The 10,409-nt window shown below is 39.7% G+C and overlaps 1 protein-coding gene across 1 annotated transcript in view; it reads left to right on the forward strand.

Moving 5' to 3' along the window:
• Positions 1-10,409, forward strand: part of IMMP2L (inner mitochondrial membrane peptidase subunit 2) — a 1,157,822-nt gene that overhangs the window by 285,428 nt on the left and 861,985 nt on the right. The gene's annotated exons all lie outside the window — the stretch shown is intronic.

Consider the following 10,409-nt stretch of genomic DNA (forward strand, 5'->3'; position numbering starts at 1 on the left):
TTCTGATTATTAATGGATGTTTGCCGCTGTTTCTCCTCAATTTGAGTGGTGCCATGTCAGCAAATGGAAGTCTCAAAAGCTTTACCTTATCCAGGTAAAGTTTGTTTTTGTGTATGGGGTGAGGTATGGGTCTTGTTTCATTTTTCTACAGGTGGATATCTAATTTTGCCAGCACCATTTTTTAAAGAGGCTGTCTCTTCTGCATTTAATGGGTTTTGGACCTTTGTCAAATATTGTTGGGCCCAGGTTAAGAAGGAGTTGGTCGGTGCGAGGAATTTGCCAACACATGACAGTGCAAGTGCAAGAAGGAGAGTTTATTAGCTAGCTCGAGCTAGGGTCCCCGCTCTCCCCGACTCAGCAGCTTGAGCCAAAGACCCCGTGCTCTTTTACTATCGCATTTTTATAGGAAAAAATATAGGGTGGAGTAGATGATTGGGTTTAGGGCAGGGGTTTGGGAAGTTGGGGGGCGGGTTGGAATCCCCCGGCTTCAAAGATGAGCGAGAGACTTTGTTGGAGCCATGCAGAACTCTCTGATATGTGCAAAATCCGGGGGGAGGGAGGTGAGACTTGCCGGAGCCTGAGGCATGGGACGTGTTAATCTCCACATTAAAGGCTTCTCTGGTTAAAGATCTACCTGGAGGCATTAGGACTCAGCATGGGACATGTTAATCTCCACACTAAAGGCTTCTGGTTAAAGATCTCTCAGGCCTCACAATATCAGGTGTCCATAGAGGGATGGGTCTATTTCTGAACTTTCGATTCTGTTCCATTGGTCTGTCTGTCATTGTACCAATCAATACCTTGCTCCTTTGACTACTGTGGCTGTATAGTAGGTTTTAAGATCCAAGAGCATGAGACCTCCCACTTTGTTCTTCTTCTTCAGAAGTTCTCTGCTTATCCAAAGTCTCTTTCCTGTCCACATAAAGTTAGTGATTGGTTTTCCCATGTCCTTAAAAAATTTTGTTGGTATCTGGATTGGGATTGCATTAAATGTGTAGATTGCTTTAGGTAGTATTGACATTTTCACAGTATTCAGTCTACCTGTCCGTGAACAAGGCAGGTTCTTCCATTTATGTAGAGCATATTTAAAATGTGTCTTTAGATTTTTGTTTTGTTTTGTTTTGTTTTAAGTGGATCAAGCTTGAGATGTGTGTATTTTGACCATTCAACACAGGTCATTCTACTTTATATTCTTTCCTTTAAAATCCTTGTAGAGTGCTCTGAAGTTAATAAGGTAAATTCCTAAACTATGAGGGTTAAGGCATGGGGCATGGATTTGGGATAGTTTGAGGTATGGCAGACTTCCAAGCTAAGGGGTGGCTTGACTCCCAAATTTGCTATTTTATTTTAGTATCCCAATATGGATCTACTCTCCATGGATGAATACAATTTTCAGTCTGTTTGTTTTTTGTTTGTTTGTTTGCTTTCTGCATTGTCAATGGAAGATCTTTGAGTTCCATAACTTTACTATCAGCTGTTTGAATTCTGAACTTTAGAAAATAAGCCCTTACTGATAGCATTCATGGTTTGATATAGTTCAGACTTCTCTATTCCAATCTTCAGAACCTTAATCTTTGCAGTATTTCTTTTATATTAACTCTTCCCTTCATTTTCTAATCATTCTAATGCCTGTGTTTTAGATGTTTGCAAGTTCAATTAGATCTTTCTCAAGAAAACGTTACTAAAATCTTGCTTTTTAAAATTGTGATTTGTTGATTATTTTTGTTTTCCTCACAGTTCCTCTCATCTAGAAGATCTTAGACTTTGAGGTTTTTTGTTAGACTGTGGCATTATTCCTGATGGTCCTTCCAGCCCTGTGCCCTCTCACTTCCTCAGAAGCCACACTCTTTCATGTCAAAGAGTAAACTAATATTTTTCCCTCTAACACCCTTGTCACTTGATGGTTTCCTTGCAAATTCCTTCTGATGCTTCACAATGCCCATATTCACCTGTGAAGCCTTCCTGACCCCTCAGCTCACTTCCTCCATCCCTGTCACTCATCCCTGTTACAGGGCCCTATCAGTTCTCAATTGATTGATTCCAAGTAATAATTAACATTTTTCTCTCTCTATCAGACCTGAGCTCCTATGACAGATTTGCGTTTTATTCATCCTTCCCTAAAGCCAGCCAAAGTGAGTGTGTTCCTCTTTATTTTGTGGTTTTCAGTCCAGCCATAAAGGTGCAACCCCTCCTTGAACTTCCACGGCCTCACTGAGCTTATGGTCATGTGCTGAGCTGTGGATTTCACTATGTAGTTCTTTATAAATGTGTAAATAAGCACAGTTCTAGAAAGGATCCCTTATTTAAACTATTTTTATCAGAAAAGTTGCTGATCATTATTGCCTTTTTCCTTCTGTATAAATAAATTAGCTACTTGTGACCAATGTTAAATTAGGCAAGTATTCCTAACTGAATTATTATATTTTTACAGAAAATTTACAGTGTTTTAAAACTATGAACCTATTTGTTTTATCATAATGATTTTGATTGACAAGGATACTAGCTTGCCACATTGAATAATATTAGGCAAAACCTTGGATTGAATGTATTTATTTTTGGAGACTTCCAATCCCATATTAGGAACTCTGTTGGTGTGGTGCCTAAGTCACTTGACTGCTAACCAGAAGGCTAGCAGTTCAAACCCACCAACTACTCCTTGGAAGGAAGACTGCACATCTACTTCCGTAAAGGTATCACCTCAGAAACTCAAGGACAGATCAGTATGAGTCTGAAATACCTTGATGGCAGTGAGTTTGGTTTTAGTTCTTTTTTAATCCCTTATTTACTTGGTTTCAAAAATAATTTTAGTGTGAAACTTGATCATGTTTCTCAGTGTGTAGATCCCAGTGAAGATTCAATCAGTAGTCGGACTTCGTGTTTCCTTATGGATGGTATAGATCTCTCCTTCCACATGTTATGTGTGCTTAGACCTCTGTGTCTGTGCATCCCGTTCACCAATAGGGAAGCGTATTCCTAATTCTTTTTGTACTTGGCAAATGCGTTTTTCACCATAACACTGGTTCTCACTGATACCTGGGTTCATTTTTCACCTTCAGTTATTTGAGGTTTTCCTTTTGGTTTCTGCCACTCCCCTTTGTTCATCCTTTAACCCTGAACTGCCTCTGTCACCTGCTGTATTTGCTTTTGTTTTCAGGTTACCAACCTTTGTTTTGGAAAATTCTGAAACTGAGATGATTGAGTCAAATAAAATTTGTGGGTTTTGCTCCACTATCGTTTATCCATTTCCTGTGGTTTCTCCTGGTGCAGTCGTGTTTGCATCTTGATTCTTATGTGAACAGGGTGGTAGTTTTTTCCATAACTAATGGTAAAGTTTTAGGCTTTCAGGTTAAATTTGCTGGTAGACTTCTAAATCATTATGATTTTACTTCATTACAGTTTCTCCTAGTACAGTTACAATTAACTTTATATATTTGGCACATTGCTGTGCTGCAGATTTTATTATGGTTTTTAGATGCAGATGGCTTTTACCTTCCTGTGGATATAAACAACAGTAGCAAGATTCTGGAGTCTTAATTGGTCTAATTTCTTATGGAGCATTGTTGCTTTAAAAATTGCTACATATAAGAAAGAGTCTAAGACATTAAGTCTTTCTTCCTAGTGGCATTAATGGGTAAGAAACACAATCCAGTTATAATTTGTTCAATTATATTGAATAACCAGCAAGGCTAACTGAATTAAAAAAAAAAAAAATACAAGAACAATTTTTCAGTAGATTGGCAAAATATCCACAGAAGTTTTATACTGTTTGTGCAATCAAAAGTAGCTGTTATGAAATCCCTGCAATGGAGGGAATATAGGATATTTTACCCAGCCTGAAAAACTTGTATTACACACTGAGGAGACATGGTACCTGCTTGAACAATTTCTCTCAGAAAGATCAGCACAAGATCGGTCCCTGTGAGGCGGAGGTTGAAGATGTCCCAAATGTCCAAACTACCGTGCCACTCCATCATTTCAGACATTAACTCCTCCTCCTCCTCCTTCCAGTAATCTCCCCCATTTTAGGGTTCCGTATTTCGCTGTAATGCCTCACAGAACTCACAGACACTCAAGGGTTCATCTCACGTAGTAGTGGTGGAGGCTGGCAGGCTGGCGAGTCCCAGGTCCGTGAATGGGTCTGGAGGATCCTCCCAATTCTTGGGGTTTGATGAACCTCGATCAACAGATCAGATGACGGCTGCTGTCCCAAATCCAGGGGTGAGATGAGAATGAGCCAGGACACAAAGTCGGAGCAAGAGGAGGGAGAACCTTCCCAGGAGATTTGTAGATAAACCCTCAAGGAAGCTAAGGGTGGTGATTTGAATTATACCCTCCAGCAAGGCAGGACTCAAGATGCATTCTACTCGTGTTGCCTCAACAGACATAACCTAAGTGGATGGCTTTAACTATCAGCAGCTCAAGGCAAATTCCATCACAGACCCGATTGCCAGTCATTACAGGGAATGACTACTACCAGCTGCTCAGCCAAGATGATACCTGACCTTAACTACCACACCACCCCAAACAGGCATGGATAATAGGATTTACAATACATCACAGAATGGAGGACAGTGGCTAGAAGGGCCACATCAAGCAGTTCACCACAGTAATGTACACAAATGCTGTGAAGTAGAAGATGATATAAAACACACATTTGATCCTATTACTTTTGTACTTACAAACCTTTATGATGTCATTACCCAAAATATACCCCAAGCCCCTTAGAATAGTGCCCACAGTCATTAACAACTGATGCTGACCTTTCTTTCCAAATCGTCTTCCTCCATTTCCACCCTCCTGTCATGTTCCCAGCACTCAATTGTTGTGTGCCATCAAGTCGATTCCGACTCACACTGACTCTGTAGGACAGAGTAGAGCTTCCTCAAGGGTTTCCTAGGCTGTAATCTTTAGGGGAGCAGAATTCTACAGGCAGTCTCCTGCAGAGCTGCTCATGGATTTGAACTGCCGGCCTTTCGGTTAGTAGCTGAGCACTTGGCCACTGCACCACTGGAGCTCCTCTTTGGACTCTAGCCACTCTAAACTACTCATTGTTCCAGAATATATTACTCACTTTGACACCTCCCTGCTTTTGGTACACTTCTTTCGTCACTGTCAGAGAAGTGTGTACTACTCTGCTTCATCTGTCTTTTAACCTAATGACTCTAATTAGTTTCTTTGATTTGTTTGTTTTTGGTACAGTTAACATCAGTCCCTATCCCTGACTTGTAGCAGAGTATCAACTTCCTGTTTATATAATACTCATATATAGTATGTTCATACACCTGTTCAGTCCAGCATCCTTTCTGATAAACATCAAGTACTATGTCTGCTTAATTTTGGCAAAAAACAGCTTTTCATATGTGCTCAATATAATGGCACCTCTGAGAAGTTCACTGAACCTCCTGAGCATCCTTGCTGGGTGCTCAGCAGTTGTTATTGTTGGATAAACAGTAAACAATAAAACAATAAACAGTTAATTATGAAGTTGTAGACTCTAACTGTTGTGGAAGTCTTCATGTAACCAAAGCTATACAACTGTAGATCTGTATTGACTCTCACCATTTCTGTTCCCTATGTCCCTAGAATTTTGTTATCTTTGTCTTTGTGAGGTCTCTAAAAGTCACCCTTTCTTGCCATTCTTACGGATAAAGTTCTCATCCAGGCCTTTGGACAGTCACTACTAGTTCATAGTGATAACCTCCAAATACCTCCTTGGTTTGTCTGCATCTTTTTGAAGCACTCTCATACCCGCACCAAGCTTCCTGGAAAACCAATGGATCCATGCCCTTCCCTTCATTGCTCACCATACATATTTTCTGAGTGTTTGGTGTGTCTTATCTGTTGTTCTAGGTGCTGTGAATTAGTGGTAAGCAAGCTAGACAAGGATCTTGGCTCTTGGACCTATGTTCTGTATTGGTATAGATAGCAAACAAGTAAATAAACTAGATTCTTCAATTGTGATAAGTGTGACAGTAATAAACACAGCAGTGGGGGTAACTGAAGGGCACATTTCAGGTAGATGGTAAAGGATGACCTTTAGGGGGAGCTATCATGTGAACTGAGACCTGAAGGAGGAGCATGAGCTGCTTCCTGGAGTTAACAAAACTCTGGGTTAAGGGTAGTTGTCTAGACTGTCAAATCTACCCAAAGACTTCTGAAACTAACTACAAATTTGGCAGTTTCTAAAAACCATTCTCTGTTTTGATAATTTGCAAGAATGAGTCGTAGAACTCAGCAAAGCACTCTACTTATAATTTCAGTTTTATTTTAGCAAAAGGATGCACATTGAAATCAGACAAGTGAAGTGATGCATAGGGCAGGTTCCAAACACAAGGCTTTTGGTTGTCTTTTCTGCATGGAGTCCCAGAAACCATTACCTCCTCTTGGTCACAATGTATGATAATACACACAGACTCTTGCCAACTAGGGAGCTTATAAAAATTTGTTTCAGTGACTCATAAACCATGAAACATGAATATTTCTAAATCTGTTAAGAGGAATAAAATATCTTGAAAATTGGACCTGAGGCATCCATATAATTGCTGGGTTCATGGTAGGGATAGATTCTAAGGAAGTAATTTTTGTCATAAAAACTCCATCATTGGTATGTATGAGAATAGTAGAACAAGATCAATGAATATGAGCTTGAAAATGATAACATATGTATAAAAGACTGTGTTATGTTTCCTTCCTTATGTTTAAATTTATAGTTTAAAGAAGAAGTCTTTAGTTGGAGATTTAATACAACATATGTTAAAACTATGCCATATTATAGAACTTAACACTACATGCATCTAACTTGTATGTCTGTGTGTGTGTCTAGAAAGAAAACTGAAGTCATGTTTATTGAAGCATACAGTGGTTATCACTGAGTGGTGGGATTTCAAGTGATCTTTGATTTTTATAATCAGTTCTGATTTTTTTTTCCCCAATGAAAATATGTCATTTTACAGAAACAATGGTTAGAGTGGGGGTGAAGAGTAGCTGGAAAGTGGCTAGAGCCCTCAAGCCAGTTACCTCTTCCAGCTGCATAAGTGGGTTTTTATGTTTACCCATGTTCCATATGAAGAAAATAATTTTTTCTGTATGCACAGTGTGTAAAGGTTGGGATGCATTGCATGATGTGTATGTCAAAGCTTAATTGTGTTGCCTGTGAATAATTCTCACACACACATACACATACACATGCACAAGACCAAATAAGGTTTATTGTTAAAAAGAAAATTCTTCTTATTAAGCTTTGAATACAATCACTTGCTTTCCTTCGACAGTTCTCCACAACAGTTTTTGGAAGGTGTGGTAGTTAAAGGAAGTAACTCAAGTAGAGAAATGCTGGTGGGGAACAATAGCGCTGGCTCAAAGCCATTAGGAATTAAATCCAGAACATAAACTTCCCTTTAAGAAGCTCATTGCCTTTGGAAATATTTGGATTTGTTGGTAGGAAGTGTTTATGTAAGAGCTCCTTACTGTTATTTGCAGAGAAAAAGGCATTTGGGCCACACCCATGTCTCATTAGAGGCCCCCCCCCCCATTAATGGGCTGTGTGGTTTTATTGACTTACAGGCACTGACCTGTATTCCTTAAGTCCCTCTGAGTAGGTCCTTGTGGAGCCTGTCTGGGATTCCTGCGAATATGCACAGTGTAACCACATTTTTCCAAACATGAACAAATTCAAATAGGCTGGAAAGTGGCCAAGTTTAATTTAGACACTTCTCAAGATTAGAATGTCAGTGTAAATGGAGCGGCAGAGTTGTGCCTTGTGCTACTGCTTTGGGATCTGAGACTGGGAGATGTCAAGCAGGCAGGGCTGGAAGTGATCAAGCAGGAGTGTTTTACATACTGATGGGGAATGCTGGTATCTTTTCATGTCTGCACTCTGTTAGGTCTCCAAACCATATGTACAGTAAGTCCTGAGTTACGAATATTCGATTTATAGACAAGTCGTTGTTGTTGTTGTTATGTGCTGTAGAGTTGGATCCAACTCATAGCAACCCCTCCTTGGGTTCCCGAGGCAGTATCACTACAGAAGTAGATTGCCCAATCTTCCTTCCAAGGAGTGGCTGGTGGGTTTGAACCACCAGCCTTCTGGTTAGCAGTCAAGTGCCTTAGGCACTACATTACCAGAGCTCCCAGACAAGTCATACTTGCCCCTTACTGTTATGTACATTTGCCCTCAATTTGAAATAACTGAGCCAGCCTCTAAACCAAAAAATCCGAACCCACTGCCATGGAGTCGATTCCAGCTTTTGGCGACACTTTAGGACAGAGTAGAACTGCTCCGTAGAATTTTCAAGGCTGTAAATATTTCTAGAAGCAGGCTACCACATCTTTCTTCCTTGGGGATGCTGGTGGGTTCAAACCACAGATGTTTTGGTTAGCAGCTAAGCCTTTTAACCACTGTACCACCCCCTAGTGGCAACAGATTCATCACAATCACCTTTGCTCACTGCACATGCAGCTTATAAATCGTTTAAAAGTTTTTGAGCCTTTCCTTGCCCTAAGATACATCCAAATAAGAACCTCATATACTTGTTTGACTTACCTACAAATTTGATTTAAACACACACTTAGGGACATTTATGGATCTCCTCTGTAACTTGGGGACTGCCGATTTCTGTTAGAAAGCATAAAAGAACAGCTCTTCTGTCTGTGCTCTGTGCTCCTGGGACATGTGCCTATCCGCTTAAAGACTGCTTAGAATTTAGGGTTGCAAACAGTTGTTCAGAAAACAGCCATAGCAGCATACTTCAGAAAATCCTTCTGTCTTTTAAGATATAACTGGATCAGTGATTCGTGTTTGTTTGTTAATTGCAAGAAAGCTGCTATTGTAATTTAGAATGCTTGTTAAGAACAGTCCAAGAGTCCTCTAAGGGACCATAGATAACCTGCTATGTGTCTTGCCTAGGGAGCTGGTAATTATTTTACTGTAAATGAATCTAACCATAGCCTGTCTGAAAACCACAAGAGGGACAGGCTTTGAGGGAGGAGTGTTAAAAAGTGGCAACTTTTCTTTATTGACTACATTCATCAGCCCAGATTACTGGCAATAAGGTTTTTAGAGAGGTTTGAGTAAAGTAAGTAAAATAATTAAGAATATCTTCAGTTACTGTAAGGAAATTCTTTGTATGAGCACATCTTATTTAAGATGCATTTTATCCTTTTTAATGGAAGTTTTAATATTTCATGTTATATAATGATGCTTTTTTGCTTTCTAAAAGGCTGTCAGACCAGATCAGAGGCTGGAAAATGTTTCCTATAGGAATTACTTCACCATTTTCATCAATTGCACCTTTTAGAGATACGTGTTATATTGTATTTTGACTTACACTGTGTCTTTTCGGTAGAAAACAGGTGCAGTTAAAACCCAGGTGCAGGTAATAATTTTGGGTGGTATTTGGCAGAGTAGATAAAAGACATGTTAGAGAAGCACATTGTCTTCTCATGAAAAGACTTTAAAATCATACGCTGGCCAAGGAAACTTTAGCAAGTTATTACTTTTCAAAACTTCTAAAAAATACAAGTAATAGTTAAAGAAAAATGGTGTTTGTTATCAATCGAACTGATAACTCAGGTATTTGCATTCTCCAACATTGGGCTCAAATCTACCTTTAATTTTACCCTTTCATTCCTTCCCTTTATACACCTGTGCTGTAGCTAAACATAATTGTTAGTTCTCAGAATAGTCGCTGCATCTTTGTCGTTTTAGTCGTGGACTTCCCTTAGCCTTGAATGCTCCCTGACCTCAATCTCTGCATCTCCATAGTGAACCCTTGAGACTCAGCTCTTCCAGGAAATATTCTGTCATCAGGTGGAACGAATGTCCCCTGTGTCTTAAGTCACACAAAATGTCTGTATTCCTTATATCTTTAAAACAGAAGCTTATGCATCTTGTTTATGGTTGTTTCTCCCCCATGGTAAGACAGTCATCCTTCTTTTGTCCTCTAGCAAGGTTACTCTGGTGGTGCAGTGGTTAAAGCACTCAACTGCCAACCGAAAGGTTGGAGGTTTGAAACAACCAGCCACTCCACAGGAGAAAGATATGGCAGTCTTCTTCTATAAAGATTTGTAGCCTTGATAACCCTATGGGACAGCTCTACTCTCTCCTATAGGGCTACTATGAGTTGGAATTGACTTAATGGCAATGAGTGGTTTGGTTTGGGTCCTTTATCATTTCCTTCGATTTAGAGTCTGTCATTCTGTGTTATATATTTTTTTCTTTCTTTTTAATTTTGTAAATTTTATTATACTTTTACACACACACACAAAGTAGAGAGAATAGTATAGAGAAGCTCTGTGTACATCCGGCCCCTGGTGTATCAGTGAAGTTCTGTGTACATCGGGTGTATCCGGCCCCTGGTGTATCAGTGAAGCTCTGTGTACATCGGCTCTATCCGGCCCCTGGTGTATCA

The sequence above is a fragment of the Orycteropus afer genome, unplaced genomic scaffold (genome assembly GCF_000298275.1).
Source record: "Orycteropus afer afer isolate SDZICR_OR568_19922 unplaced genomic scaffold, OryAfe1.0 scaffold00007, whole genome shotgun sequence".
In the NCBI taxonomy this organism is placed as follows: domain Eukaryota; kingdom Metazoa; phylum Chordata; class Mammalia; order Tubulidentata; family Orycteropodidae; genus Orycteropus; species Orycteropus afer.